Here is a 6,000-nt window from a genome sequence, read left to right on the forward strand (position 1 = left end):
TAAGCACTTAACAAATACCAATATTATTATTACCTAACTTCTCTGCACCGCAGTTTCCTCATCGGAAAAATGGAGATTGAGACTGTGAGCCCCTGCTCGATGTGAACGGTGTCCAACCTGATGGTCTTGTATCTACCCCAGGGCTCAGTTCGACCCCTGGTACATAATAAGTGCTTAACAAATAACCTCTGATTTAAAAAAAAGTCATCCCTCAGGGCAAAACCCCATGCATCGGGTTCGTGTGGGGATCCTGACCTAAGGGGTCATAATCACGATAATAGGTCCTAAAATGATATTGATTGACTAATTGATTGCTATCTCATCAGTATACAGCACTTTACTGAGCTCCTGGGAAAATGCAATGCAATTGAGTTGGTAGACATGATCCCTGCTTACAGTGTATTGGGGGAGAGAACTATTAAAATAAATTATAGATAAGAGAAGTAGAAAAGTATAAAGATATGAACATAAGTTCTGTGGGACTGAGGGCAGGGCATCAGAGCACTTAGGAAGTATAGACTCGAGTCCATAGGTGACACAGAGAGGAGTGTGATTAGGGAAATAAAGGGCTAGGGAGGGAAGGCTTCTCTAGACTGTAGGCTCATTGTGGGTAGGGGCTGTGTCTACCAACTCCGTTGTAGTGTACGCTCCCAAGCTCTTAATATAGTGCTCTGCTCACGGGAAGCACTCAATAATTGACTGATTAGAAGGGTTATGATTTTGCAGACAGTAAAGCGCTCAATAAATATGACCGAATTGAATTAAAGTATAGCTATGAAGATGGGGAGAGTGATAAGCCTGAAAGCTCCTCTATAGACCATAAGGTCCTTGAGGGCAAGGAACATGTCTACTAACTCTGTTATATTGTACTCTCCCAAGCATTTAATACAGTGCTCTGCACACAGTAAACACTCAATAAATAGCACTGGAAAGCACTGGGTCAGATGGGGTTATATATGTTGGCTGGGTGTGCAGCATATGTATTGACATTATTCATGCTCTTTTGAGTTTTCCCGAGCATCAAGCATTTCTCCTGGGGGACACCTTAATCCTCTCATTTGCTCCAGAGCCTTTGAATTCCCTTTCCAGATCCCTATCAACAGAGAAACAGTGCCTAAACTGTAGAATCTGGTGGTCAGATCCCCGGGGGAGGGAGGCTGGGGACTGAAAATCAAAATATCGGACATAAAGGCATCCGGAGCCAGAGCCGAATTGGATGGGGGACAGGCCGCCTGAAAACTGAATGAATGGTCCTTCGCTCCAAGGGTTGAATTCATCTTTAGAGAGAAGAATAACATTTACAGAAAACTATAAGGAAAAGAATCCTTTTCTAGGAGAATATGAGTGAGTTTGAATGTGTTGGTGTATGTTGGTGTATATTTGTGTGTAGAGAGCACAACTCGGTTTTCCAAAGAAAGAAGGACTCTGCCTGCCTGACAGAGTAATCTACAACCATGGCTCACAAAGGGTTAGTGTACAACAATCCAAGGTCACAGTCAGGCCCCCAGTGTAACAGAAGATAGCACTGGGAATCAAAAAAGCTCAGCATTTTGGCTCAGTCAGTCCTGGGAATAGCAGTGATCTTGGTGTGGCAGATAAGGGGCAGGGGAGGGCAGTTCAGGAGCAGAATTAACAGCAAGGATGGCAACAAGGAAAGATCTGTGGAACTCACAGATCTTAATTCCCAGAACTGACAGAGCATTTATCCCCAAACAGCTGGTGTGGAGAGAACAAGCCAGAACCGGTTCACAGGCTGCAGGAGTGTGTGATCAACTCATGATAGCAAAGGAAATGAAACTTTCTCTTTGTTCTGGAACCAGAGGGTGGGATCTGCCTACGGCGCTGCCTTCTCCCAGCTCCTGGGTAGGGAAGAAAAGATCATTGCCAAAGGAATTCGAATTTGTAGAGCTCTTTTTATTTTTCCAAACTACCTATTAATCAGTTATTTCATTTTCTCCTCACAAACATCAATAAATCAGTCAATCAGTGGTATTTATTGAGCTCTTGCTGTTTACAAAGTAGTGGACTAAGTGTATAACATCTGGCAGGGAGGGAAGGAGGAAGAGGCAGGCATAATAAACCCCATTTTTCTCCTCCACCCAAATTATTACCACCCTGGCACAAGATCTGGTGAAATTCTCAGCTAGATTTTTTCATCAGTCTTCTTGCTGGTCTTTCTGCATCCAGCCTCTCCTCTTCTAATCTATAGTTCACACTGCTGCATAGATCATCTTTTTGAAGAGTCACTTGATCAATCGATCAATCAGTGGCATTTATTGAGTGCTTACTATAAACAGAACATGGAACTAAGCACTTGGGAGTGTGGGCAGAGAAGATGTCAGTCAACTGTTTTATTGTTCTCCCCCAAATGCTTAGTTAGCAGGAATTAGCACTCAGTAAATACCATTGACGATGACAAAATACAAAAGTCAGTAGACACAATCTCTAACCGCAAGGAGTTTACAATCCTCCTGAAAACCCTCCTCTGGGTTTTCTCTCTTCAGGAACAAAGTTTCAAAGCTCTCCACCAACCCTCCCCTACATTTTCCATACCTTCTCTCTTTACCCAACATTCCTCCAACTCACTCTTTCCAATTCTCCCAGCTTCTGTTACGCTCTAATCTCTCACCTCCTTCCCCTCACTGGTCCCCCTGCTTGAAACCCCGTCCTGTCCCATGTTCGACAGACCACAGCTCTCCCCATGTTCAAAGCTCTCCTAAAATCACATCCCTTCCAAAGGTCTTCCCCAGTAATCTCTCAGAACCCTAAACCATTATAAACCCACCAGTCAACTCTAGTACTTAGAGCCTTTTTTTATAACCACCCTCCGCATTTTTGCATATATGCTTGCTCACTTGTGTATCTATTCTGATCACTCTAGTTGTGCATATTTTTATTTCTGTCTCCCCTCTTAGGATATAAACTCCTTGTGAGCAGAGAGCGTGGCACTTCTTTATTTTGTATTTCCTAAGCCCCCAGTACAGTGCCCTGCATCAAACAGGCACTCACTAACTACTAAAACTACTATTGCCGCTGATGAGAGAGAATCGGCCTCCTGATTTTCAGCCGTCTGCTTTTTCTTTAGACTATCCTTCCTCCCTTGAGTGGATCAGAGTTGTGGGCGGGGCGAGTATGCAAAAACTAACCAACAAAGGATATTTTTTCTTAGAGTCTTCTGGTCAATTGGATTGTTTCAGCTCCACGACTTTCTTCTGAAGAAACTAGAAACCTTAGCTGTTTCTTTGATGGGGTCACCCAGAACCTGGGTATTTGGCATTTTCTGGAGATATCTCGAACTTTTTAGATTAGTCCCATAGAACAGGCATCCAGTACAGTGCTAGAGACCGCTTGGAAAAATTCAGTCAATCGATGGTATTTATTGAGAGGTTACTATGTGCAGAGCACTCTACTAAAGTGCTTGGGAGAGCATAATACAACAGAATTAGCAGATGCGTTCCATGTCCATAACGAGCATAACGAGCTTACAACCTGGGGGAATGCATATTTGGTTGATAAGTATGGGTGAGCTTGCTTTTTCCTTTTGTAATAATAATAATATTACATTTGTAAAGTGTTTACTGTGTGCTAGACATGGTACTAAGCTCTGGGGTGGATAACAGCAAAATAGGGGTGGACACAGTCCCTCCCCCGCATAGGACTCTCAGTGTCCATCTCCATTTTACAGATAAGGTAACTGAGGCACAGAGAAGTGAAGTGACTTGCCTAAGGTCACACGGCAGACAAGTGGCGGAGCCAGGATTAGAACCTATGACCTTCTGATTCCCAGGCCTGTGCTCTATCCACGGCACCATGCTGATTCCCCTCCTAACTAGGGCTTTTAAGTGGTTAATATGTGCCAAGGTGTGTAAGCGCTGGGGTATATACAAGATAATCAGCTCAGTCACAGTGTCTGTCCCATATGATGCTCACAGTCTAGGAGAGAGGGTATCAGCTAACACCCCCACTTTACAGATGAAAAAACTGAGATCCAGAGAGGTTGAGTGACCTGACCAAGGCCATACAGGAGGCGGGTGGCATAATTGGGACCAAAATCCAACTAGAGAAGCAGCGTGGCTCAGTGGAAAGAGCACGGGCGTGGGAGTCAGAGGCCATGGGTTCTAATTCCGGCTCTACCACTTGTCAGCTGTGTGACTTTGGGCAACTCACTCAACTTCTCTGAGCTTCAGTTACCTCATCTGTAGAATGGGGATGAAGACTTTGAGCCTCAGCTGGGACAAGCTGATCACCTTGTATCCCCCCAGAGCTTAGAACAGTGCTTTGCACGTAGTAAGTGCTTAACAAATGCCATCATTATTAAAGCCTGGTCCACTCACTCCCAGACCTTGGTTCTGTCCACTGAGCCCTGCTGCCCTTTTGTTGGGCTAAAGTCCTGCACTTGGGTCTATACCCTTTAAGTACTTGAATACTCACCCCACCCTCAGGTCCACACTACTTATTAGAGATCCTTATATTCTCCCCTTTCCCTTATCTGCAATTTATCTTCAAGTCTGTCTCTCCGTTAGACTGTAAGCTTCTTGAAGGCAGGGATTACCAACTCTATTATTTTGTACTCTCCCAGCATGGATGATGGGATTTTCATCCAAAGGCAGGAAATAGGATGTCCTGGGGGGAGAGTACGTTAAATATAGTAGACTGATCCCTGCCCACAGGAATTTATAATCGAAAGGGAAACAGATATGGAGTAATTTATAGTTTAGAGGAGGAAGTACTTAAATAGAAGAGTTTTTAAATCCTCCTAAACAATCCATCATTTGCTGTACTACAAGCAATCAATTGTATTTATTGAGTGCTGACTGCAGAGCACTGTACTAAGCGCTTGGGAGAGTGCAATATAACAGACACGTGGTAGACACGATTCTGCCCACAGCAAGCTTACAGTTTAGGGGGTGAGACAGACATTAATATAAATAAATACATTATGGGTATGTACATTAGTGCCCTTGGGCCGAGTGAGGGTGAATCAAGGATGCAAAGCCAAGTGTGAGGATAATTCATTCAATAGTATTTATTGAGCGCTTACTATGTGCAGAGCACTGTACTAAGCGCTTGGGATGGACAAGTCGGCAACAGATAGAGACAGTCCCTGCCGTTTGACGGGCTTACGGTCTAATCGGGGGATAAGGCAGAAGGGAGTGGGAGAAGAGGAAATGAGGGCTTAGTGGGGAAGGCCTTTTGGAGGAAATGTGATTTTAATAAGATTCTGAAGGTAGCTAGAGCGATCATCTATCGCATATGAAGAGGGAAAGAGTTCCAGGCCAGCGACAGGATGTGAGCAAGGGGTTGGCAGTGAGATATACGACATTGAGGTACAGTGAGTTGACATTAGAGGAGCAAAGCATGCAGGCTGGTTTGTAGTGGGAAGGCAGAGAGACAAATTAAGAGGGGGCAAGGTGATCGAGTGCATTAAAGGCTATGATAAGGAGTTTCCATTTAATATAGATACAGATGGCAACCACTGAAAAGATTCTTGAGCAGTGGGGAAACATGTTCCGAATGGTTCTGTAGAAAAGTGATCAGGGCAGCAGAGTGAAGTACGGCCTAGAATGGAGAGAGACAGGAGGCAAGGAGGTCAGCGAGGAGCCTGATGCAGTAAACGATGCAGGGCAGGATAAATGTTTAGATAACACGGTAGCTGCTTGGATGGAGAAGAAAGATTTTAGTGATGTTGTGAAGGTTGAACCAACAGGATTTGGTGACGGATTGAATATGAGGTTTGAATGAGAGAGATGAGTCAAGGATAATGCCAAGGTTACGGGCTTGTGAGACAGGGAGGATGGTGGTGCTGTCTACAGTATGAGGAAAGTCAGGGGTAGAACAGGGTTTGGGAGGGAAGATAAGGGCTCTCTTTTGGACGTGTTAAGTTTGAAGTGTCCGTGAGACAACCAAGTAGAGATATCCTGAAGGCAGGAGGAAATGTGAGACTATAGAGAAGAAGAGAGATCAGGGTGATATGGATTTGTGAATCATTCTCACAGAGGT

This window comes from Ornithorhynchus anatinus, chromosome 5, assembly GCF_004115215.2.
Source record: "Ornithorhynchus anatinus isolate Pmale09 chromosome 5, mOrnAna1.pri.v4, whole genome shotgun sequence".
Taxonomy (NCBI): Eukaryota; Metazoa; Chordata; class Mammalia; order Monotremata; family Ornithorhynchidae; genus Ornithorhynchus; species Ornithorhynchus anatinus.